The 26,445-nt window shown below is 43.8% G+C and overlaps 1 protein-coding gene across 1 annotated transcript in view; it reads right to left on the bottom strand.

Annotated features, from left to right (window-relative positions):
• Positions 1 to 26,445, bottom strand: part of PATJ (PATJ crumbs cell polarity complex component) — a 266,651-nt gene that overhangs the window by 143,863 nt on the left and 96,343 nt on the right. The window lies entirely within an intron of this gene.

The raw sequence follows: 26,445 nt of genomic DNA, 5'->3' as shown, positions 1-26,445 counted from the left end.
GTTAGTGTTTGGGTCAAGGTCAAGATTTAAAATAAAAATTGGTGTCAGTGTGCTTTAGGTAAACAAAAAAAAAATTTGCACTATTGTTTCTGGTCTGTACTACGGGTACAAACAACAAATAAACACACACATATATGGTATCTCTGCAATCGTTAAGAGCTGGAGAATTTATTTTGGATTGTTCTTTGGTGGTAGGTTATGATCGTAACAAGAAACACACAGCCAAATTAAAATAAATGATTTTTTTTTTCACTATTTTAGGCAGTATTCCTTAAATAATAATAATAAAAAAAAAAATCAGGGAGCTATTACCATTTACCATCAAATGAAAGCCCAATTTGTCCTGAAAAAAACGCGGTATAATCCACCCAGATGTACAAAGTAGTTGTGATGAGATGTACGGTTTTACTAATACATGTCAACATTGCAAAATTGTGCTTAGGCATTTAGATTTGTTTTACCCTTAGGCGTGAAGGGGTTAAGCAGAGTTATCAGCCCAGCAAACCTTGGTAAACTATAGAACCCCCTGCCCCCATGTAATGAAGAGGAGGAGAGAGGGAGGTGATCTGTAGTCCCAATATACTTACTGTCTTAGGTGACATTGCTGCTCCTCTATAGATCCAGGACAGTGAAAGGGATGCACAACACAGATCTTCTACTAATGGACTTTACTGGGTTTAAACCTTAAAAAGGCTGCCGAGTAGGCTGAAGCCCCTTGTCATTTGCATTGTAAAAATCTCTGAAAAGGTGGAGCTCTAAAACTGGAAGTTTGTTTTGCATATTTAAAGGACTCGGAATCTGAATTATTCAGAAGATCGGGTTGCTGGCCGATCATGTCCGCCTATCAGTTTTTCAGGTGGACCTGATCAGAGGCTCCATGCAGGTCTACGGGAAGCCGGATATAAATGAACTTATGTCCACTTACATCCACCTATCTCAGTGTTTCCAAGTAAATGGACACAAATCCATTTACATCTGGCAGCCTATAGATCTCACAGTCATTATGTGTGTGTCCAAGTGCACATGAGCAGGCATGTATGACACATAAGTGACACCATCCTATTCTTTTCCCTGCTGAGCAGAGCAAGCCTGTGAGAAAAGGACCTTCACTGTCTCTACTACTTTTACACATGCAATGCGATTTCCTAGCAGCACTCCTCAGAGACAGGCCATGGCTGGATGCAGTGAAATTGCACAGCAGATACTCTAAATGCAAGCCCGGCTTTTAACATTTGCTGAAAAGGCTTCCGTCTTGCCATTACCCCACAGCCCAGACATATGAAGAACACGGGAGATTGTTGTCACATGTACTACACAGCCAGTATTTGCCAGATATTCCTGCAGTTCCTTAAATGTTGCTGTAGGCCTCTTGGCCGCCTCCCAGACCAGCTTTCTTCTCGTCTTTTCATCAATTTTGGAGGGTAGTCCAGATCTTGGTGATGTCACTGTTGATGAGGTCACTGTTGGTGATGTCACTGTTGCGCCCTATTTTCTCCACTTGATGACGACGGTCTTCACTGTGTTTCATGATATATCTAATGCCTTGAAGATTCTTTTGTACCCTTCTCTGGAATGATACCTTTAACAATGAGATCCCTCTGATGCTTTGGAAGCTCTCTGCGGACCATGGCTTCTGCTGTAGGATGTGACTAAGAAAGTGTCAGGAAAGACCTACTAGAACAGCTGAACTTTAATTTGGGGTTAACCCTTTGAGGACTGTAAGATTTTGGAACGCCAAAAAAAATCAATTTTTTTGTTTTTAAAGTTCGTACACTTCAGTTGCTGTAACTAAGCCATTTCATGAAATAATTGGCAAAAAGCTAGATCCATTTGTTGTTTGTTGATAAGAACTAATATTTTGACTCAAACCAAAAAAAAAAAAAAAAAAAGTTTTAAGTTCTTAATCAGATGATACATGCAATTAAAAACATGGGACAAATACGTCCCTTGGTCCTCAAAGGGTTAACCAGAGGCACTATAAATGATGGCAGGTGTGTACTGACTCCTATTTAACATGATTTTGAATGTGATTGCTTAATTCTGAACACAGCTACATCCCCAATTATAAGAGGGTGTTGTAACTGAACCGGACCCCGAATGCATTAGGGTATTTCCGTTATACTCCCGCTTCATTGTCTGAACACTTTCCACGGACACAACCGCTGACCTAAAGAGACTAGATGAGACCAGGTCTTTTATTCAACCAGGAAATAGACTGCTTTATTTTAAACACAGACACAAGATATAAACATTCAAGGGAACATTTCCCCCTCACTGCATATGGACACAGGGCTGGGCAAACCAAATCTAGCAACCAGAGACATTAGCAGACACCCCCCACCAAGCCAATACACAAACAAACATCCCATAATAGTTTGCTCCCAAGCAAGACACACAATAGAATTGGATGCACCACATGGCAGTAAACAATGAACAACCCCCACACCCCACCTATATATATCTACACAATATCAGGACATTCCACACTGTTCCCCCTAACAGGCACAGGGCGACTTACACATAAGAGGGATATGGAGAGCTGAGACAGGGGTCTCCCCACCCCTTCAAGTGAGCTGTGTTCCATTGGCCCCCCACCCAAAGTCACTCCCGTCACAGGTGTGCACACTTATGCTACCACCTTATTTTAGTTTTTTATGTTTACTACCCCCCCTTAAAGATTTCAGTTTGTTTTTCACTTGGAGTTGTACAGTTTATAGGTCACATTAAAAGGTGGAAAGAGTTCTGAAATGATTTAAGCTTTGTCTCAATTTTTATTTACATTACAGAAAACCTGACATTGTAACGGGGTGTGTAAACTTTATATCCACTGTATGGCTTTTCGACCTTAATTCTTTCATAAAGACCACTCCTGGCCAGACTTGTCTGGACAGTAGATGGGTGTACCTGGGTCCCGCTGGTTTTTGCCAGTTCTGTGCTGATGGCACTGCTGGACACCCTCCATTGTTGAAGGGAAGTAAGCATGATGTGTCCGTTATTTGCTACATTACGTTTCCTTGGCCGACCACTGCATCTACAGTCCGCAACGCTGCCCTTTTCTTTGTGCTTCATCAAAAGAGCTTGACAAACTGAATTGATGCTGGTTTGAAGGGTAGCCAGTCACACCAAACATTGAATCGATTTAGATTTTTCTTTGCTCACTTTGAGTTTTGTAAATTGCTAAAAATACACAATTACAATAGGATATTTTTGAAAGCATCCTCACTTTTACAGGATTTCTTCACACTGCCTATAAAACGTTTGCATAGTACTGTGAGTTTTCCCCATTTTTTTTTTTTGTTTTTTACTTATTTTGAGCATGACTCTGGAGCTGGAAGTTGGAGTTGAGAAGTGCACTAAGATTTCACAATTGCTTCCTTATCAACTGACTGATGACAGCACACATTAGCTCCCAAAATGTATGTAACAGTAGCAAATATTTAGGGAAGATAATCGCATCATCTATGGCCGACTTATCTCCAGCGTTGCCATCACTTTCATAGTTCCTCATTTCCTCCTTTTATCAATGGATACAAGGCTTCCTCTGAATGGCTGAGGAAGAGAGAAGGCACATGACATCACAATCTCCACCTCATCCATTCAGAGGAAGCCTTGTAAAATACATGGCTTCATGTGCTTGGTTGAGCAGCACCACTGACAGCAGCCACATGTATTCGAAAAGGAAATTGGTTGGGCCAGCTTGACCCAACAATTTAAAGGAATTGTAAATCTGCAAAAAGGATTTTAAGATTTAATAATAAAATACATTATATGCCCAAACCACACCTTTATGTACTTGTTGAACATCCCATTCAAAAACTATGTGCACTAATATGGAGTTGGTCTATATCAGTCTCCACTCTTCTGGGAAGGCTTTCCATGAGATTTTGGAGCATTCCTGTGGGACTTTGTACCATTCTGCCAAAAGAATATTTGTGAGGTCAGGTACTGGTTTTGGATGAGAAGACCTGGATCGCAAACAGCATTCCAATTCATCCAAAAAGGTGTTCAGTGGGGTTGAGGTCAGGGCTCTGTGCAGACCACTCGAGTTCCTCCACAGCAAACCCATCAAACTATGCCTTTATGGAGCTGGCTTTGTACACAGTCATGCTGGGACAGAGAAGAGTCTTTCCCAATCTGTTTCCACGTGGCTGGAAGTGCACAATTGCATAAAATGTCTTTGTATGCTGTAGTATTAGCACCATCACTCACTGGATATACCTGAACTCACATTGCAGGAATGCCCCCATACTTTCTGCAACATAACGTAGGAGTGATGGTCAAGTGTCTGCACACTGGATCATTTATTGTACTTTCAAAACCCTCATTGATTTACTTTAATCACTTCCCGTCCGGCCCATGTATATAAAAGGCCAGACGGGAGCAGTGCAGGGGCGGGTGGCCGTTTATAAGCGGCCTCCCCGCCCCCCCCCCCCCCCCCTTGTGCGCGCTCCCTGGGAGTGCACAGCACCGCGATCCGGTACCCGCTGTGTCCGGACCTCTGTGTGAGGTCCCGATCATGTGATCACTGATTGGCCAATCAGTGATCACATTCAGAGTAGTAAGCAAGATGTCACTTCTGACATCACTGCTTACTACGTGTGAAATCTGTGAATGATCACAGAGATCACATGGTACAAGGCTATTCACAAACAACCTTGTACCATGTGACAAGCTGTGACCAATCACAGCTCACACAGTATTTCTCAATGACTGCAAGAATGCAGCCAGAGAGAAGGAGAAATTCTTGCTTTTACAGCCTTTATGGGTGTAAAAGCAATCAGTGTAGAAAAAAAAAAAAACTGTACTACTAGGGTGACTGTTAAAAAAAAAAAAACACAAATATAAAAAAAAAAAAAAAAAGAAAAATTATAAACCTTTTGGTCATAAACTAATTTGGGTTATTTTTTATTTTTTTTTGCTAAAAAGATAACCGAATAAATGAAGAAAGATTATTTATTTGCAAAATTTTATAAGAAAAACACTCAAAATTTTTGGACTTTTTCATTTGTATAGCAAAAAAAAATAAAATAAAAATCCCAGTGGTGAATAAATACCACCAAAATAAAGTTCTATCGTTTTCAAAAAAATGCTAAAAAATTCATATGGGTACAGTATTGCATGACCGCGCAATTGTCAAAGTGTGATAGCTCTGAAAGCTGAAAATTGGCTTGAACAGGAAGGGGGTAAAAGTGTCTGGATTTGAAGTGGTTAATAAAGCAACCCAAGGAATAAGGTCATTCCACGGTGTACAGTAACCTAGATCAGTGTTTCTCAAACTTTTTTCAGTCAAGGCACCCTTTAAAATTATGGACAGTCTTGAGGCACCCCATTCCAAAATGTGAAAAACTATTCTAATAATTTTATATAACGCAGCAACATCCACACAAGTAGGACATCCAACATTGGAGGCGATTTATTCTTCCAAAGCACTTTTGCACATTGGTACTGACTAGTATTATTATTATACAGTATTTATAAAGCGCCAATAGTTCGCTCAGCGCTGTACATTACAAAGGGGGACAGAACAATAACAATACAATGCAAAACATGAGGGGATTGAGGGCCCTGCTCCTTGGAGCTTACAATCTAGGAGGGAGGGGATGGTGGCACAGGAGGAGATAGCTGTGGGGGATGGGGTGGTAGGAAGAGTGGAGGAGGTCGGCAAGTTAGCAGGATGTGGGGGTAGGCTTCCCTGAAGAGATGGGTTTTCAGGGTGCGCCTAAAGGAGAGGAGAGTAGGTGATAATCTGATGGGTTGGGGCAGGGAGTTCCAGAGGATGGGTGACACCCTGGAGAAGTCCTGGAGGCGGGGATGGGAGGAGGAGACCAGGGAACTAGAGAGAAGGAGGTCTTGTGAGGAGTGGAGTGTGTATGTTGGGCGGTACTTGGATATTAGGTCAGTGATGTAGTTCGGGGCAGTGTGGTGGACGGCTTTGTACGTCAGTGTTAGGATTTTGAATTTGATCCGTTGTGCAATCGGAAGCCAGTGGAGGGATTGGCAGAGGGGGGTGGCGTAAACGGAGCGGTTGGAAAGGTGAATGAGCCTGGCAGCCGTATTCAGGATCGACTGAAGCGGGGATAGCCAGCGGCGAGGCAGGCCAGTAAGGAGGGAGTTGCAGTAATTGAGTTGTGATATGATGGAGTGGATGAGCTGTTTAGTGGTTTCTGGAGTTAGGAACGCACGGATTTTGGCGATGTTGCGGAGGTGGAGTCTGCACGAGTTTGTTAAAGATTGGACTTGGGGCTGGAAGGATAGGTTGGAGTCCAGAATGACAGCAAGTACTCTGGCCTGCGGGGCGGGTTTGATGGTAGCGTTGTTCGATGTGATAGAGAAGTCAATGGGGGGTGGTGTCCGGGCTGGGGGGAAGACAAGAAACTCGGTTTTGGAGAGGTTCAGTTTAAGGAAGTGGAGCGACATCCAGTCTGATATGTCGCTCAGTAGGTGTGTGATTCGGACGGAGACTGAGGGGGTGAGGTGGGGGGTTGAGAGATAGATTTGTGTGTCGTCGGCATATAGGTGGTAGTTGAAGCCGTGAGAGTGTATGAGTTGGCCAAGGGAGGAGGTGTAGATGGAGAAGAGAAGGGGCCCGAGGACGGAGCCTTGAGGGACACCAACAGAGAGGGGGAGTGAGGGGGAGGTGGTAGCATTATAGGTAACGCTGAAAGAGCGTTGTGACAGGTAGGATGAGAGCCAGGAGACAGCAGAATCTTTGAGGCCGAGGGAGTGTAGTTTTATTTTGAGGAGGAGGGGGTGGTCGACTTTGTTGAAGGCTGCGGAGAGGTCAAGGAGTAGGAGCACTGAATAGTGGCTATTAGCTTTGGCGGTTAGCAGGTCGTTGGAGAGTTTGAGTAAGGCAGTTTCGGTGGAGTGTAGGGGACGAAAGCCGGACTGTAGGGGATCGAGGAGGTTGTTGTCGTTGAGGTGAGAGCTTAGGCGGGTGTAGACTAGGCGCTTGAGGAGTTTGGATGTGAATGGCAGCAGGGAGATGGGTTTGAGGTTGTTCGGGTCATTGGGGTCCAGGGAGGGCTTTTTAAGTATGGGGGTGATGTGTGCATGCTTCAGAGGGGAGGGGAAAGTGCCGGAGGAGAGGGAGAGATTGAAGATGTGGGTGAGGGAGCATAAGATGGAGGGGGAAGGAGGTTGTAGGAGTTGTGAGGGGATAGGGTCGAGGGGGCTGGTGGTGAGGCGGGCATCAGAGAGGACCTTGGAGACTTCCTCGATGGTAGTAAGATCAAAGGTGCGGAGTGTTGAGGGGGCTTCGGTATGAGGAATGTAGGGTGGGATGGAAGTGGAGGTCAGAGCAGTGGTGGGGCCGTGGGAGAGGGAACGGGGTTGGAGGGAGTTTGAGCAGTGACGAAGTCCCTGCGGGTTATGTCGAGGGAGAAGGGGGATAAGGGGGTAGCTGTGTGAGAGGGGACGGGTTGAGAGGGAGTGTGAGTTGCGGTGATGTCCTTGCGAATTGTGTCAATCTTGTTTTTGAAGTGATTGGCAATCTCAAGGGCAATGGGTGAGGTGCTGGGTGGAGGTGGGGGTGGAGAGAGTAGAGAGTTGAAGGTAGAGAAGAGTCGGCGAGGATTGGAGGAGAGGGCCTTGATGAGGGTCAGGAAGTAGGCTTGTTTGGCTGCGTGGAAGGAGGAGGTGTAGGTGTGGAAGGCAGATTTGTAGCGGGTGAAGGCTTGTTGGGATTTGGTTTTGCGCCATAGTCGCTCTAGGGCACGACTGTGTCATTTGAGGGTTTTGGTGTGATCAGTCTGCCAGGGCTGGAGCGGTCAGGGTCTGATGTTGCGTGTGGTTAAAGGCGCTAGTGAGTCAAGGGCTGTTGACAGCGTGTTATAGGCAGTCATAGCCAAGTCGGGGCAGGACAGGGGGAATATGCTGTCGTAGAGTTGATCAGCTGCAGAGTGGAGGGGGACAGGGTTAAGGTTGGAGGTTACGGCTGGTAGTAGTGTGACATTTGGAGGGGTAGGTGTTGGAGGACGAGGAGACAGAGAAGGTAATCAAGTTGTGGTCAGAGAGAGGGAAGGGGGTGTTAGTGAGGTTGTGGGGAGCACAGCGGTTGGAGAAGACGAGATCAAGGATATTACCGTCGGAGTGGGTAGTGGATTGTATGCACTGTGCAAGTGTGAGGGACCGCCGAGCGGCACCACTAGCACTCCACTGGTCAGGCGTGCCCAGAGCGCGGAGTCTAAGCCCCAGGGTACTTGTTCACCAGGGCCCCTGATGGTGGGGATGGACTTGTAGTACCCCGAGACCAGGTCGCCTCTACTGGGCACACCTGTCAGTGGTAGGGGTGTTCGCCAGGGGCTCCAACCAGGGAGAGCCAGATGTGAGGAGGTCGGGTGACCCCGATGGGATGGATGGATGGATGGCTGAGCAAGTGCGTAGTCAGACAGGCCGAGTCGGTAAGGTAGAGGACGGTAAGGTACAAGGGAGCAGGCAGAGAATCGTCGGGTCACACGCCAGGTCAGCAACAGGAGGTCAGATCTAATGAGGGGCATCCAGGGAGAGAGGTCAGGCAAGCAAGGGTCTGGGCAGGAGAAATCAGCAGGTCAATAAACAATCCGGGTCAAAAAACTTACTAGGCACAGGTACAGGATCACAGGAAGCAGGTAAGACCAGAAGGCAAAGAAATGACAGCTCAGGGACCTTTAAATATCCCGCCCTGCGCTGCCATTGGTGCCCAGCGGGCGGCCGCGGCTTCTACTGCGCATGCGCGAACTCGAACGCCGCGGCCGGCCCGGACCTAGTGCCCGTGTACAGGGCGGAGCAGTGCGCCTGCGCCGGGACCATCGCGGCAGGGATCGAGTAGATCCCTGAAAGCAAGTGCAAAGGAGGAGGTTAAGTGGAAGAGATGGGATGTGGCTGGGTTGTCGAGTATTCCTATGTTTCTCTTCTCCCTCAGTTTTTCTCCATCACTGAGCTAATGTGGCCCCAGCACTGATGGAAAGGGGCAAAGGAGGGCAAACTAGGATGCTGTGCAGGCAGCTGACATCCTCATCAACTTGTGAGGTCATTGGTTGTCAGGACGCCAGTGGCTAGAAGGTCGTAATGGTGCACAATGATAACCTGTGGCTTTGTGTAACTAAAAGGCAGGCTTGTTGCCCCTGCCGGCTTTTATACAAGTTTTGGGCAGTTTTTAGACATTTTGCCAAGGCACCCCCGAAGAAACCTCAAGGCACCCCCGAAGAAAGCTCAAGGCACCCTGGTTGAGAAAGGCTGACCTAGAGCAACCAGTGTCCAGCTCACTGAAATACAACCCTCCAGTTGGTTAATGTGACCGCAGCACTTCATGCATTTCTATTTAGGTAGATAAGCCCGGCGATTATTTTACTCATTGTCAACTGCAGAGGAGTCTCACATGAAAATTATGCATTATTAGCTTGTCTCCTTTGCGTTCTCCTCTGCGGCAATGTCATTCCGAGGAGAGGCTAGAAAATTTACACCCCTGATGCAGCCCGTGTCAAGGGCGTTCAGGAGAAGCAGCAGTGCCTTCCCTGCAGGACGGGAAAAAAAAAAAGAAAAAAAAAAACTTTGCTGAACTCAAATGATCTAGACGTACATCCATCAATTAAAATTACCATTCATTAGCTGAGATTTAAACCGATAACTCCACTCTACAGCACTCTGCAAATAGACTGCGGCACTTTAAATGGCACAAAGCCCCCACCCTCCCTCCCTCTCCCCCTAGTTCTCGACAAACACTAAAACGGCAAAGGGGGTACGGAGGATATCGCCCTGAGAAATGTGCTGCAGCTTCTATTCTGCAGCTTAAACAGACGTGTCTTGGAGTCGACTGAATTGATCCATTAGGTTGATGGAAAACTTGAACACATCTGCTGACTCAGGAGAACTTCAGAATATTCTCCCCATGAAGATATATGTGTATTGGCCAAGAGAGGGCAGTAACGATCAATAATTCCCAACAAAACGCAGCTGCAGCTCTCGTCACTTTTGTGATGTGCGCAGCACAAAATGCTGAAGGACACTTTTCTACTTAATATTTTTTTGTTTAAAAGAGCACGTCTCTCTGGGGGTTACAAAGACACCTCCATCTCTGCTGAGCTCATGGATAGGGGGAAGGAAAAAAAAAAAAAAAAAAAGACCGCAAAAGATCAATCCCTACCCTGATCACCCCTTTAATCGTTATGAATGTATAAAAAAGTAGAAATGAATAAAAAATGAATATATTTTATGGGGCATTGGCTGGAAGTGTTGTGGAGAGTGTATACGTGTCACCTAGGTTTCTCACATGGTGAAGGGCTGCATGGTTTGTGTCTGTTTGAAAAAAAATGAGAGGTTTGTTTTTTCCCTGATCGTGATAAGTTCTGTCCTGGGTCCTGAAGACCGGAGCTTTGTAAAGCTTTTGGGTGGGATAAAGCCTCTATTCCTAGGTTTACATCATACCTGGTTTCCAGACCCCAATATTAGTGTGGATTCACACATGTGTGGTGCGAATTGAAGCTTCGTTTTTGTAGCCAATTGAAAAAGTAGTTGTTCAGCGGTTCAGGTCAGGTTTAGATCAGGTTCAGGTCAGGGTTTTATCCTGTTTACAGCTGATGCCATTCAGAAGCTTTCCCATAGTGTCAATGAGCCTGAATTCGCACTTGAGTCGGACCACACTGCTTAGAAAACTGACAGGACACTTTCAGTTGACACTGCATCTGCACCGCATACAGTGAATATAAAAAGTCTACACACCCCTGTTAAAATGTCAGGTTTCTGTGATGTACAAAAATGAAACAAAGAAATAATTTCAGAACTTTTTCCACCTTTAATGTAACCTATAAACTGTACAAGGAAAAGAAATCACAGTGAGATCTGTGAAAATGTGGAAAAGACTCCCTCAAGAGTTGTTGTGGCCAGCTTAGTGGATTGCTGTAGGAAAGTCCTGGATTCTTTCATAGATACATAGAATATAACTGGATATAACATTTATAGGTAAAGTTGATCCAGGGAATATCCGATTGCCTCTCGGGGGATCAGGAAGGAATTTTTTTCTCAGCAGGAGCAAATTGGATCATGCTTTGCTGGGTTTTTTTTTGCCTTCCTCTGGATCAACTGTGGGTGTAGGATTATAACTTTTTTTTTTTCTATAGTTGAACTGGATGGACTTTTGTCTTTTTCAGCCACATTAACTATGTAACAACAAACTGAAATCTTTTAGGTGGAGGGAAGTAAAAATAAAAAAGTAAAAATAATATGGTTGCGTAAGTGTGCACACCCTTACACTAATCCTTTGTTGAAGCCCCTTTTGATGTGATTTCAGCACTCAGTCTTTTTGGGGAGGAGTCTATCAGCACGGCACATCTTGACTTGGCAATATTTGCCCGCTCCTTACAAAAACACTCCAAATTGTCAGATTGCGAGGACATCTACTGTGCACAGCCCTCTTCAGATCACCCCACAGATTTTCCATCGGATTCAGGTCTGGGCTCTGGCTGGGCCATTCCAAAACTTTCATCTTCTTCTGGTGAAGCCATTCCTTTGTTGATTTGGATGTATGCTTTGGGTCGTTGTCATGCTGAAAGATGAAGTTGCACTTCATGTTCAGCTTTCTAGCAGAAGCCTGAAGGTTTTGTGCTGATATTGACTGGTATTTGGAACTGTTCATAATTCCCTCTACCTTGACTAAGGCCCCAGTTCCAGCTGAAGAAAAACAGCCCCAAAGCATGATGCTGCCACCACTATGGTTCACATGGGGTATGGTGTTCTTTTGGTGATGTGCACTGTTTTTGTGCCAAACATATCTTTTGGAATTTTGGCCAAAAAGTTCAACCTTTTTGGCCAAGGTTAATCAGAGGTTAATCAGAGGCACTTTAAATGATGTAAAGGGGAGAGGTTCAGCGAGCGCTAGAAAACGGAAAATGAAGCAGCAAATTCACTAAAAGGAAAACGTAAAAACCTTCTAAGAGTAGTATAAAACACAACGTGCAGCACTAAAATATAAATATAAATGGACATAATTGCCTGAAGCTCAAGTGATAAAACCTTAAAATATAGGTGCACTCAATAATGTCCAAATATAATATGTAATAAAGTTCAATTATGAGTGAAGTAGGTATGATCAGGATGGTGACTGTAGGGGGTGACTCTAGTAATCCCAGTAGGCATATAATTTGGTAACGTGCAGCAAAATAGTAAAATTATGCACTCACCAGATGCGCAATAATCGCATCAAATACACCAGAGGTCCCCACTATCCTGGAAAGGATGCCTCTTGGAATGGGTAGACTCTTCCTTGGGTATAGGCAGTGGGATGGCGCCTTTAGAGGTCTCCTTAATAGGCGGGCTGCGGTGGGGGTCAGCAATGGATCACTCTCCTCTGGGCCTTGGTATGGTCACCTGGAGTCCTGTCGGTGTCCATACAAGGAGCGGCGCGGTGTCGGTGAAGGATCCGATCGGGCGGTGGAGGAGGGGAACACGGCAAACACTAAAGAGAAGAGCAGCCTGACCTTCCGGAAGTGACGTCACCCGGCCCAATGATGTTGGTGTGTACTAACTCCTATTTAACATGATTGCGAATGTGACTGTTCAATTCTGAACACAGCTACATCCCCAGTTATAAGAGGGTGGACACACTTATGCAACCACATTATTTTAGTTTTTTATGGGCCATGCGGATAGACTCATACCCAAAAAGAGTGCTGAAATCAAATCAAAAAGGTACTTCAACACAGTATTAGTTTGATCAGTTGCTGCCCGGCCTATGGCCAAATGGCAGCTGGGCGAACACTTCGTCCCTACGGGAGGACGCCATATACAAGTGGCGGTTTCATCACATATTACACAGGCAGGGCCAGTGCACACCACAAAAACACATTCTGGATGCATTACAGATACAGTTTTGCTTACAGTTCACACCACTCAGTTCTGGAGCACTTTTGATGTAGTTTGCCATGGTCCAGTACAATTCTGTGCAGAAAAAATGCATCAAGTTCTACTTTTTTCTCTGCATCGGAAACAGACTGGAACTGACTGCACTAGTATGAACAAGGGCCAGATGGAATACCTAGAAAACACTGTGCATGCATTTACACCCTGGACTCCCACCTCTCCTTCCTACCCCACATCCAACTGCTATCTAGATCTTGCAGGCTCCAACTCTGCAACATCTCCAAGATACGCACATTCCTCACCCCAGACACCACCAAACAACTCGTACACTCCCTCATCATCTCACGCCTGGACTACTGCAACTCCCTTCTCACTGGCCTACCCAAACGAGCGCTATCCCCACTCCAGTCTATCCTGAACTCAGCAGCTAGACTCATCCACCTCACCAACCGCTCCACATCTGCCTCCCCCCTCTGCCAATCCCTTCACTGGCTCCCGGTTGCCCAACGCATCAAATTCAAACTGCTAACGCTCACCTACAAAGCCATTCAAAACGCCGCCCCAAACTACATAACCGACCTGATACCCAAATACTACCCTACCCGTGCCCTCCGCTCCTCACAGGACCTCCTACTCTCTAGCTCCCTGGTCTCCTCCTCCCACATCCGATTGCAGGACTTCTCTAGGACTTCCCCCATCCTCTGGAACTCCCTACCCCAATCCATCAGACTGTCACCTACCCTCCTCACCTTCAGGCGCACCCTGAAAACCCTCCTCTTCAGGGAAGCCGACCCCAACCTCACCTAACACCTGACCTCACCTAACAACTAACCTCCTCCACTCCTCCCACCACCCCATCCCCCACAGCCATTTCCTCCTGTACCACCTTCCCCTCCCTCCTAGATTGTAAGCTCGAAAGAGCAGGACCCTCGAACCCCTCGTGTATTGTACTGTTACTGTCTTGTCTCATGTTCTGTCCCCCTTGCTACTGTACAGCGCTGAGAAAACCCTTTGGCGCTATATAAATACTGTATAATAATAATAATTTATGAAGCAGAAAAAAAAAAAATTCACTGGACTGCATCTAATGTGAACTAGCCCACAGATTCACCTGTAGTGACCATCAGGAAACCTGTCCTCGTAAACCCCAACTGGACAACATCTAGTTTTCTATCTGCTTGAAGGCATAATGTCAAATTTTTTTTTATTTTTTTTTTTTTTTTTGGATAGAGAGCTTTGCAGAGGGGAATAGTTTTTTTTTTTTTTTCTTCTTCTCTGAAACCTCATTGGCAATGCTCTCTCTTCCTGTCTATGCAACAGGTCAGGAAATAGGGACTGCCAATGTCACTGGGAAAAGAAGGCGCAAGTAGCAATGAAATTATTGTCCGATGTTCTAACCCCTCCAGCTCTATTAAAAAGGTGCTCTTTGTTCAGACTCCCTTTGAAGAGAACGCCTAAGACTTCCTATTCCTCCTGACCATGCAAGAAGCAAGGAGAAATCTTAACAGCAATAAAAACCTGATAAATACTGTAACCCAGTGGTTAACGTAATATATACTGAGGGCCTCAAACTGGGGCTCCTTACATCCCCAGGGGGCCGCACAGAATATTCAGGATATGGAATACTACAGAAGATTATCAGAGACTGCTGAAATATACACTATATAAAAAAGTATTGGCCCCGCCCTCCAAATCATTGGATTCAGGTGTTCCATTCCCCTCCATGGACTCAGGTGTATACAATCAAGCCCCTAGGCATGCAGACGGCTTCTACAAACATTGGTGAAAGAATGGGTCGCTCTCAGCAGCTCAATGACTCCAAGCGTGGTCCCGTGATAGGTGGCCACCTGGGCAATAAATCCATCCGTGACATTTCCTGGCAACTAAATATTCCACACTCAACTGTTAGTGGGATTATAACAAAGTGGAAGCAACTGGGAACAACAGCAACTCAACCACCAAGTGGTAAGCCACGTCACATGACAGAGCGCGGTCAGCGCATGCTGAAGCACACAGTACGCAGAAGTTGCCAACTGTCTGCAGAGTCAACAGCTAAAGACCTCCAAACTTGGTGTGGCCTTCAGATGAGCCCAACAATAGTGCGTAGAGAGCTTCATGGAATGGGTTTCCATGGCCGAGCAGCTGCATCCAAGCCTTCCATCACCAAGTGCAAAGCGTCGGATGCCATGGTGTAAAGCATGCCATCACTGGACTCTAGAGCAGTGGAGAAGTGTTCTCTGGAGTGACCAATCACATTTGTCTGGCAATCTAATGGATATGTCTGGGTTTGGCAGTTGCCAGGAGAATGGTATTTTCCTGTCTGCATCGTGCCAAGTGTAAAGTCTGGTGGAGGGGGGACTATGGTGTGGGGTTGTTTTTCAGGGGTTGGGCTTGGCCCTCTTCGTTCCAGTGAAGGGAACTCTTAAGGTGTCAGCATACCAAGACATTTTGGACAATTTCATGCTCCCAACTTTGTGGACCCTTCCTGTTTCAACATGACTGCGCACCAGTGCACAAAGCAAGGTCCATAAAAGACATGGAAGAGCCAGTTTGGGGTGGAGGAACTTGACTGTCCTGCACAGAGTCCTGACCTCAACCCCATAGAACACCTTTGGGATGAATTAGAGTGGAGACTGCGAGCCAGGCCTCCTCCTCCCCCGACATCAGTGCCTGACCTGACAAATGGGCTTCTGGAAGAATGGTCCAACCTTCCCATAGACACCCTCCTAAACCTTGTGGACGGCCTTCCCAGAAGAGTTGAAGCTGTTATAACTGCAAAGGGCGGGGCCAACTCAGTATTGAACCCTACGGACGAAGACTGGGATGCCATTAAGGTTCATGTACATGTAAAAGTAGGCGTCCCAATACTTTTGGCAATATAGTGTAGGTGGAGATGGTCAGAGACTGAATACATGCTGTAGGAGAGACTGGGCACATTTTATATCAGTGTCATTACAGCCCTTTTGAAGCTCATACACACAGGCAAAATATATGCTGCGGTTAGATCCACAATGCGTAAATTTTTTTTTCTACAGATCTGAACTCATCAGGAGCCACCTGTATGCTAACAACTAGGATCGCTAGCAAAAGCCACCTGCATTATAGCAACCAAGTATGCTTGGTGGCAGGAGCTGCCTGCATCCTAGGGCGCTAGGCAGCAGGAACCATTTGCTGCCTAACAACAAAGAACCCCAGGTGAAAAGAGCCAGTTGTGTCCTAGAAACCAAGGATGCTAGGCAGCAGGAGCTGCCAGCATCCTAGCAACCTAGGACACTAGACAGAAGGAACCATCTGCTGCCAAGATACTAAGGATGCAAGGTGAAATTAGCCACCTGTATGCTAGTCAACAAGGATGCTAGGCAGCAGGAGCTGCCTGCATCCTAGCAACCAATAGTCTGCATTACACTGTACACCTGTAGCCATGTGAACAGTACATAAACATTACATGAGTACAGCGTTTGTAAACTCCGTATGGCACTGTGCATGAGCCTGTACAAATAAGCACAATTCCAATTATTGGCTGTTGGGGCCCAAGGTCCAAGGCTCTAACCGTCCCCTGGCAAAATAAAAGCATATGTAACAGTACAAAATGGGTCCAGGACAACTAGACATAACTAAAAATGGATAAGGGACAACTATCCGGTTTTATTTTTTTTTGTTGGAGAAAATCTGAAAAAGCACCTTCCAGCTGTGCCGCTATCTTCTTCTTATAAAAACACCAATTATTTTCTGCTATTCATCAGGAAGTTCTAGCAGATAAAAGTCTTTAAATAAAACCCCTATTTAGAAAGCCAGAAACTCTCTTCCCCCCTTTTTCACTGCGCCGGCTGTTCTGAAATCAGATCGTGCTGGAGGAATCTTAGGCACGTAGGCCTGATACAAACTGTAAGGCAAATAAACAGATCATTGAAATAATCCGACGTGGTATGCGGTTACACAGGGCTGCAGGAACGGAGAGGCAGAGGAGTTGCTCTTTCAGGTGGGGTGAGATTTTATTTTTTTTTCCCCTCTAAATTCCAAAAGTTTAAATAAATTTATTGAGAAAAAGTTATTTATTGTCCTGCAGCTGCAGAGATTAATGTTGGGATGACACTGATCGGGATGCAAGTGGAGGAGGGAAGGCCATAGTTTTCTCTAAAAATACATTAAAAATGAGAAGAGATATAGGAACACCCATGGGACGGCAAAGGAATTTCTATTTAAAGTGAACCTGTCCGCTTGTGTATAAAACCCCAACAATGTAGTTCTCTCTCTCAATTTTGGTCTGTCAAATATATAACAAAGTGTTTTGTTAAAGAACTTCAGATATAGATATTTTTACAAGGAAATGACTGTAGTAGACACCCCTACTACACCGCTACTACCGTGATTTAGGTTCTGAGTCTCGTACCGAGCAGCTGCATTGCTAATAAAGTAGGTCGCTTGCTCACCAGGGGCACCATTCAGGGAACACTTTGCATTCTCTCAGTGAATGCAAAGTATTCTCTGATTGGATGAGGTGGAGAAGCGGGACAGCGATGTCAAGCTCTCCACATCACTCATTCATAGAATGCTTTGCATTTAAACAAAAAAAATATATATACAATATAATATATATATATATATATATATATATATACATACATATATACACATATACACACACACACACACACACACATACATACACTAGATCACCGCGCAAACAATTTGAGACTTTATATCAATAACATAACTCAAACTGTGCTGCCATTTTAAAAAAATTAAAAAAAAAATTAAAAAAAAAAAAAAAAAAGAGCATAAATAAGTAAAGCCCACCATAAACAGCACTCAGTGAGATGCAATTCAATCCCCAAAATTGTGTGAAATATAAAAACAAATAGAAATTCCATAAATAATTAATACGTAAACAATAAAAATATAAAAATAAACAAACACTTCCACCAAGCAGTGCAAAAGTGAGAAAAAAAATAAAATTTCATAATATAAAGTCCAAATCTTTCTTTCAAAAAGTATCCACCACAACCACGATCTCAGATGTGCTCAACACCCCATCAAAGTGCAAACTCACCAGATGCTGGTGATTAAATCAGCATTAAATCAGATACCAATAGATGTGGAAATTCATTAAACAGGATACCCCCCTTAGACTAAAACTCACATTGTATAAAAGTACAAAAAGCATTCAACTCACATTGTATAAAAGTACAAAAAGCATTCAACGATAGGTGTAGCTGCAGTGAAACCGCTAGCTATTTCAGTGTGCATCTCACCACCCGCTCTCTAGATAACAAATCTCGCAGTAGCGGTCACATGGTCCAGCCACGTGCTCGCGGTGTGCGTGGTGACATCACTGCTGATCACGCCCTTGATCAGCAGTGACGTCACCACTTTCATACAATGTGAGTTTTAGTCTAAGGGGGGTATCTGGTTTAATGAATTTCCACATCTATTGGTATCTGATTTATTGCTGATTAATCACCAGCATCTGGTGAGTTTGCACTTTGTTGGGGTGTTGAGCACATCGGAGATCACGGTTGTGGTGGATACTTTTTGAAAGAAAGATTTGGACTTTATTTTATATTATGAACTGATATTTTTTCACTTTTGCACTGTTTGGTGGAAGTGTTATTTATTATTTATTCATTTATTTATTTTTATTGTTTATGTATTATTTATATTTATGAATTTTCTATTTTATATTTCACACAATTTTGGGGATTGAATTGCATCTCATTAGTGAGCGCTATTTATGGTGGTCTTCACTTATTGAAATGCTTTGCAGTTATTGAAAAAATGCAAAACATTCTCTGAATGGCACCCATGTAAATTCTGCCACAACTTCCTACTCTCTGCGGCGACATTTCCAGTTACATCGTTCCCAACTATTCCAAAATACTACAGAATACCTCCCCTCAATATTCTACAGAAACGAAGAGAGGGGTGTGTTCTGCAAGTCTGTCCCAGGGCAACATTGCTGCTCCTTTGCAGGTACAAAACCGTGAGTCTTGTCACCCTAGGACAAGAAGTGTGTTACTAGCAGGATCACCAGGTGAAAATAAAGGAAACAAAACCTGAAAAAAGAAAACCAATACAACCGCTACATCTAAGGACTGGTAAGCCACAATACATTTAATTTTCTCTGTCAAACAACAGGTACAGCAATGTGCCTACTACAAGAATCAATAGTCAGAAAAGACCTTGGTGTGCACCACTCTAGTCTAAAAGGAGGAGGAGGAGAAGTATGGGAATAGAAAAAAAAACAAAAAAAACCCAAAAACAAACAAAACAAAACATGCATACTCATACCTATAGTTGTTTGACTCCTTTTTAAATCATAACAGAAATCACCCAAATGGCCCGGATCAGAAGTCTCCGCCCCCTGGAATGTTTTGCCTTGGTACAGACACACAAGGTGACACACACGGGTAAAATGCCAATTAGAGGTTAATGTCCCACATCTGTGGCTTTTTAAATTGTAATTAGTGTCAGTGTATAAATAGTCAATGAGTTTGTTAGCTCTTATGTGGAAGCACTGACTAGGCTAGATACTGAGCCATGGGGATCAGAAAAGAACTGTCAAAAGTCCTGCGTAACAAGGTAATGGAACGTTATAAAGATGGAAAAGGACATAAAGAGATATCCAAAGTCTTGAATATAGAAAATGGAAAAAGTGAGCGCTGATCCCGGAAAGCAGCTAAGCACTCTAAGTAACCAATAAATACTTATACAGAATATCAAAAATAAAATAAAAGTGCAGCGCTAAGTAATAAATCTGAAAATTGTCCACTGTAAGTCCAGTTCATATAAATGTGCCAGGTGACAAATGGAAATTCCACAATGGTGATCCGTGAGGAAGTAGCAGAAATGCGCACTCACCAGAGTTCCCAGGAAGTGGAAGGGATGAGCTGTTCCTGGGGACGGCACATTTCATTCACAGTGCTGTGTGTGGAGTCTGCAGAAATGTGCCGTCCCCAGGAACAGCTCAGCCCTTCCACTTCTTGGGAACTTCCCCAGGAAGTGGAAGGGCTGAGCTGTGTGTGGAGTCTGCAGAGTGCTGTCTATTGCTGTGCCTGCTCAGGTCACCCAGGAGTACCTCTTTGCAGAGTCCTTATTAGGAATTCAACCATCCACCTGAGAGGAGGAAGAATTTTGCTCTGCACCCTTGAGGAAAGGAAAGGCCAAGCCACAGTGACCAGACCTGTTTCTTCTTGACCAAGGATCCATCAGCTTTTGATATATACTGCTTATATATATCCGCCTTCTGGTGAGTGCGCATTTCTGCTACTTCCCTCACGGATCACCATTGTGGATTTCCATTTGTCACCTGGCACATTTATATGAACTGGACTTACAGTGGACAATTTTCAGATTTATTACTTAGCGCTGCACTTTTATTTTATTTTTGAAGGCCTTGAATATGCCAATCAGTACTGTTAAATCATCTATTAAGAAGTGGAAAGTTCTGGGATCTCTTGATACTAAGCCAAGTACAGGTAGACCAAGAAAGATTGCAGCCGCAACTGACTGAAGAATTGTTCGTGATACAAAGGGAAACCCATAGGTAACCACAAGAAAAATACAGACTGCTCTGGGGAAAAAAAAAAAAAAAAAAAGACAGTGTGTGTCACCTTGTGTGTCTGTAGCAAGGCCAAACATTCCAGGGGAGGGAAACTTTTGATCCGGACCACTTGGGTGATTTCTGTTATTAGGATTTAAAAAGAAGCCGAACAACTATTTGATAATAAATGGCTTCATATGATCATCATCATGCAAAAAAAATGCTTTTATTGAAGGATCAGTCATGTTTTCAATATCAATGGCAAAATTTCACAATTTCTGCCAGGGTATGCAAACTTTTGAGCACAGCTCTATGAACCTAGTCTTAGACAAATTTGCTATTAGTGTTTATTTCCAGATCTAAACTGATCAGTCACAAGAAACAGCAGAAAAGTTTTCGTTCAGAGCAGAGTTTTGTCGTTAATGGGGGAAGCATTTCAGGCAGACCACAGCACAGGGGCAGAATTACAGCAGAAGATGATGGTAGAACAATAATGGCATGTATATGACAGAACACACCCAGAAGATTTTCACTGGGGTGAATCAATTTCCAAAATAAACAAATGAGTCCAGCGCTGTCTCCTGTCTTTTATCCAACATGCCATCTATCCAGACCTCAGCTGTAAATCTCTCAACTCTTTCTGAAAAACACAGTTTGCTCTGGATGGAAGTCTTCACCCACAAGGAGACTTACAATTAGGACTTGCGATTTCATCTGACATGAGGTGTCGATATCACACGAAGAAATAAGGAGTATGTAGATGTGGTATGAAAGGAACACTTTTCCTTACCTGTTGCTATATTCTCCATTTACAGAAATTAAGTTAAAAGGAGCCAAACACAGAATGAACCGGTAACATGTGACCACAGAATGGAATATTCTCATCCTCTTTGAACAATACTTGGCTGGTCCATGTATAATACATAAGGGGGGATATGATCTCCATGTATAATACATAAGGGGGGGGGGTATGATCTCCATGTAGAATACATAAGGGGGATATGATCTCCATGTATAATACATAAGGGGGGATATGATCTCCATGTATAATACATAAGGGGGGGGGATAAGATCTCCATGTATAATACATAAGGGGGGGGGATATGATCTCCATGTATAATACATAAGGGGGGGGGGGATATGATCTCCATGTATAATACATAAGGGGGGGGGATATGATCTCCATGTATAATACATAAGGGGGGGGATATGATCTTCATGTATAATACATAAGGGGGGATATGATCTTCATGTATAATACATAAGGGGGGATATGATCTCCATGTATAATACATAAGGGGGGATATGATCTCCATGTATAATACATATGGGGGGGATATGATCTCCATGTATAATACATAAGGGGGGATATGATCTCCATGTATAATACATAAGGGGGGATATGATCTTCATGTATAATACATAAGGGGGGATATGATCTCCATGTATAATACATAAGGGGGGGGGTATGATCTCCATGTATAATACATAAGGGGGGGGATATGATCTCCATGTATAATACATAAGGGGGGGGATATGATCTCCATGTATAATACATAAGGGGGGATATGATCTCCATGTATAATATATAAGGGGGGATATGATCTCCATGTAGAATATATAAGGGGGGATATGATCTCCATGTATAAATACATAAGGGGGGATATGATCACCATGTATAATATATAAGGGGGGATATGATCTCCATGTATAATATATAAGGGGGGATATGATCTCCATGTATAATACATAAGGGGGGATATGATCTCCATGTATAATACATAAGGGGGGATATGATCACCATGTATAATACATAAGGGGGATATGATCTCCATGTATAATACATAAGGGGGGGATATGATCTCCATGTATAATACATAAGGGGGATATGATCTCCATGTATAATACATAAGGGGGGATATGATCTCCATGTATAATACATAAGGGGGGGGGGTATGATCTCCACGTATAATACATAAGGGGGGATATGATCTCCATGTATAATACATAAGGGGGGATATGATCTCCATGTATAATACATAAGGGGGGGGATAAGATCTCCATGTATAATACATAAGGGGGGGGGGATATGATCTCCATGTATAATACATAAGGGGGGGGATATGATCTCCATGTATAATACATAAGGGGGGGGATATGATCTTCATGTATAATACATAAGGGGGGATATGATCTTCATGTATAATACATAAGGGGGGATATGATCTCCATGTATAATACATAAGGGGGGGGGTATGATCTCCATGTATAATACATAAGGGGGGGGATATGATCTCCATGTATAATACATAAGGGGGGATATGATCTCCATGTATAATACATAAGGGGGGATATGATCTCCATGTATAAATACATAAGGGGGGATATGATCTCCATGTATAATACATAAGGGGGGGATATGATCTCCATGTATAATACATAAGGGGGGGATATGATCTCCATGTATAATACATAAGGGGGGATATGATCTCCATGTATAATACATAAGGGGGGGGATAAGATCTCCATGTATAATACATAAGGGGGGGGGGATATGATCTCCATGTATAATACATAAGGGGGGGGATATGATCTCCATGTATAATACATAAGGGGGGGGATATGATCTTCATGTATAATACATAAGGGGGGATATGATCTTCATGTATAATACATAAGGGGGGATATGATCTCCATGTATAATACATAAGGGGGGGGGTATGATCTCCATGTATAATACATAAGGGGGGGGATATGATCTCCATGTATAATACATAAGGGGGGATATGATCTCCATGTATAATACATAAGGGGGGATATGATCTCCATGTATAAATACATAAGGGGGGATATGATCTCCATGTATAATACATAAGGGGGGGATATGATCTCCATGTATAATACATAAGGGGGGGATATGATCTCCATGTATAATACATAAGGGGGGATATGATCTCCATGTATAAATACATCAGTGGTTCATATAGTGAACTCGGTGTAGTTATTCCCCCTGAGGTCATCACAGAGGACAAGGGGGCGCTCTTTACATCTGGAGGAGAAGAAATGTAATCTCCAAACACGGAAAGGTTTCTTCACAGTGAGAGCTGTGAAAATGTGGAATAGACTCCCTCAAGAGTTGGTTGTGGCCAGCTCAGTGGATTGCTTCAAAAAGTCCTGGACTGTTTCTTGGATACACAGAATATAACTGGATATAACATTTATAGGTAACGTTGATCCAGGGAATATCAGATTGCTTCTCAGGGGATCAGGAATGAATTTTTCTCCCTGCAGGAGCAAAAATTGGATCACGCGTGTCTTGCTTGGGAGGAAACTATTATGGGATGGATGTGTTTATGGGTATTGGCTTGGTGGGGGGGGGGGGGTGTCTCCAGCAGCCATCCTGATGGGACTGTCTGTTGGTGTGTCTCTTGTTACTAAATGTAGTTTGCCCCACCCTGTGTCATTATGCAGGGAGGGGGTACTGTTCCCTTGAGTGTATATATCTTGTATCTGTGTTAAAATAAACTAGTCTACCTTTTGGATTACATCAATACTGGTGTTGTCTAGTCTTGTATGGTCTGCTGTGGTGTCTGTTGTCGGTGTTCAGACAGATAAGCGGGTGTCTAACGGAAGTACCCAAGTGCAGTCTGGGGTTGGTTCCGTTACTGATGGGTTACAGGAGTGCAAAACAAAGTGCATGCCTGTGATCCACAGGAGAAGTACAGCCAAAATAGCTTTGGCTGTACTTCTTTAAAATGTCCACAGCTTGACCACAGGTTCACTTTGAATCATATATCAGTCATGGTGACCCTTTACTCTGTTCAAGCACATTTGACATTTAGATCCTGAACGTTCCTCATGCACAAAGCTCATAAGAGGTAAGCATGCAACCCAACTTGGCAGCCACCAGGCAAACCTGAAATATCTTGGGTGGAGTCGGCCATTAATAAAATGTATATTATATGTGTATTTCTTTGTGGGCACAGCAGGGACAATTTACAGTATGGAAACGGCAATGAAAGCCACATGAAACTATTCAGATCCCGGAGCTGATATGTACATCCAAGAGTCATATGAAAGACCAGGCAGTCGCCTGGTGCCAGAATGAGACACAAGGGAGACATGTCTGTGTATATCAACTATTATTAATAATCTACCCGCTGTAATCCAGCACCTCTCTGTGGCTTCGATAAGCGCCAGCGCACTTCATTAAATCATTCTAAAACCTGCACTCTTGCAAGTGATGTAATGGACATTGATGTTTACTAAGTGTGTTATATTAAACAGGGCACAAAATCAAGTTTAGTTTGGACAGCAAGAGAGGACAAGTTATGATCAGACTCAGAGATTCACTCTTCAAACAAGAACAAAATTCAGATGGGAGACTGACATAAAGCTTCCCGGTCACCAGGATTTAAAGGCCAAGTTCACCGTTTGAAATAAATAATAAATGCACATGGATTTTGCTGGTAAAAAAAATCCAGGTCCTGCTCCTCCTGGTACATTATTCATTATATAAAATATATCAAAATCCATCCAGGATGGTGGGAACCCCTCATAATGGGTGCAGCAAGTGTGCAGACCCGGGAACTCCATGCCGAATTCTCACCAATAGCGTCCCCAAGAGAAAGAACAAACAGCCAGGTGGTTTCCAGCATTTACCAACAGCTGAAATTTAGGTTTTGGTAGGATGATCCTTTAAAAAGTACACAGATGTATGGTCTCCAGCAGGGCTCAGAAAGTCCAGTTTTTACAACAGAACTCCAGCCCAAAATAACAAGATAAAAATTAATTGTCCATTAAAATGATTAAAAAAAACTGCTTTTGTTACAATTTTGCTTACAATCTGAAGCTTTCACCAGCACTACTTCTTTTCCGCCATAAGACGCCCTCAGTCTGACAGGCAGAATCATTACCCCACTTTCCCCGAGCCAAGGTCATCCTGCAACTGTCCCAAATCTGTGACTGGACAGTGAAAGGAGAAGCAGCACAGTGATGAGTCCATGAGTGATGAGTCTGTCTGCTCTCTCCTCTCATGCTTATTGTCAGCACATGAACTGGTTTGCTTCTCCCTCTCACTCTTCAGTCCTAATGTACTGTACAGGGACTGCAAGAGGCTAATACCAAGTCAAATTTAGGTACTTACATATTTTCCAGAGTTTAGATTTAAGTATCTACCAACAGGTCAAGTTTTTAGGATTTCATTCATCTTGCAGGAGGTTGGAGCCTGCCTCTCAAGGACACAGAACACATGGCAGTAGTGTACAATGAACTTTAGATATTTACCCCTTGACGTCGAGCACACGCAAATATGCGACCTTTTGAGGTCTGGGCCTTGATGCTGAGCGGCCACATATTTGCGTGCAATTAAAAAATACCAATGTGCTGAGAGCTCCGCTACTCCTGGAAAGTTCCCGATCTCCCCTTTCAATTGGGACCTTTTCCGATAATGTGACCGCCATGACAGCGAATCACGGCGGTCACTGGATGTATGTAATGGCAAGGAGTGCAGGAGGGTCTATCGATGCTGGCTGCTGGGGGACCGAATGTCAGTGAAGGAGATCTATTTTTGCATAGTGGTCTATTGTTGCTGGGGTGGTATTTTGTTGCAGGGGTCCATTGTTGCTGGAAGAATCCCCTATTGCTGGGGTGGGGCTAGTGTATCTATTTTACTGCTTTTCTTGTAATCATTAATAAAATTCCATACAAATTGATACTCGGCTCTGTATTCTCTAAAAAGACCAGTATGGAGTGGTGGGTAGGGGTGGGAACTAAGGGACAGCGCTCGAAGATGGGTATGGGGGCAAAAAAAAAAAAAAGGGGTGACTCAGAAGGGGGGAGTTCCTGCACCTAATCTCTGAGAGAGAAAAAAAATGACCTGGATATTATCCAATTGTCATGCCTATCCCATAGCTTCAGCACCTTATAAAAGGCACTTACCCAGATCATGCAAGCAACTTCTGACCGGAAGAAATAGTTTTGAGTCATTTTTTCAAAATGTACAGAAACTAAAGAATCAGTAGAACATGCAGACAGCTACAATTGAAGGATTCCCAAATAGCAGCATACCT

Source organism: Staurois parvus, unplaced genomic scaffold (assembly GCF_062004578.1).
Source record: "Staurois parvus isolate SC_StPar_1 unplaced genomic scaffold, SC_StPar_1.0 ptg000491l, whole genome shotgun sequence".
Taxonomy (NCBI): domain Eukaryota; kingdom Metazoa; phylum Chordata; class Amphibia; order Anura; family Ranidae; genus Staurois; species Staurois parvus.
Note: the sequence above shows the minus strand (reverse complement) of the source record. Positions and strands in the feature narration are given on the sequence as shown.